This window comes from Microtus ochrogaster, chromosome 10 (assembly GCF_000317375.1).
Source record: "Microtus ochrogaster isolate Prairie Vole_2 chromosome 10, MicOch1.0, whole genome shotgun sequence".
NCBI lineage: Eukaryota > Metazoa > Chordata > Mammalia > Rodentia > Cricetidae > Microtus > Microtus ochrogaster.
This window is the reverse complement of record NC_022016.1, coordinates 55081241-55081980: the sequence shown is the minus strand read 5'-3', so window position 1 is coordinate 55081980 and position 740 is coordinate 55081241.

Below are 740 nucleotides of genomic sequence, written 5' to 3'. Positions count from 1 at the left end.
GCAAACCGCCACAGGCACCTTTGTTAGTGTAGTTACCCACTTCCTGCCCCCTCAGCCCCACTAGTCCCCTACTCTGGGGGATTACCTGGGAGACATCACAAACACTTTGCCAAGCCTTGGAGGAAACCTAAATTTTGATTCCACCTCCACGACCAAAGAGGGTGCACGTCTCTTCTAATTACATGGCCCCTGCCTAGATACTGAAGCTGAGAGTCGACCTTTGACCTCTGCCCGTCCCCACTCCCCTCCCCCACTCACAGTACAGGTTCTTCAGAGAGTTTCTTTTAACATTCTTTTGCTCCTCACCAACAGAAAGCCTTCAGTGGCCCTGTTGCTTATAACTGCTTTTGCTTGCCTGTCTGTCTGAGCTGTGGAAACTTTTTGTCAAATGAAATCAAGCAGCACTTCATAGCAGAGCTTTTCATAATCAAGCCAGAGTGGGCCCTCTGCAGCCCCGGAATCCCTGTGCGCCTCCCCCTCAGCACTGCCAGGAAAGCACTGGTTCTCAAAGGATGGTTTACCATGGAGGAGATTTACGTGTTTCTTTCTTCTTCTTCTTCTTCTTTAAGATAAGATCTTTCTATGTAGCCTTGGCTGGCTTAGAGGCCTGGAACTCACTATGTAGACCAGTGTAGACAAGGTTGGCCTGGGACTTGCAGAGATCTGCCTGCCTCTGACCTCTAAGTGCTGGGAATTATAAAAGTGTACAATATCACGCTTTTGACCACTTTGGTATTCAG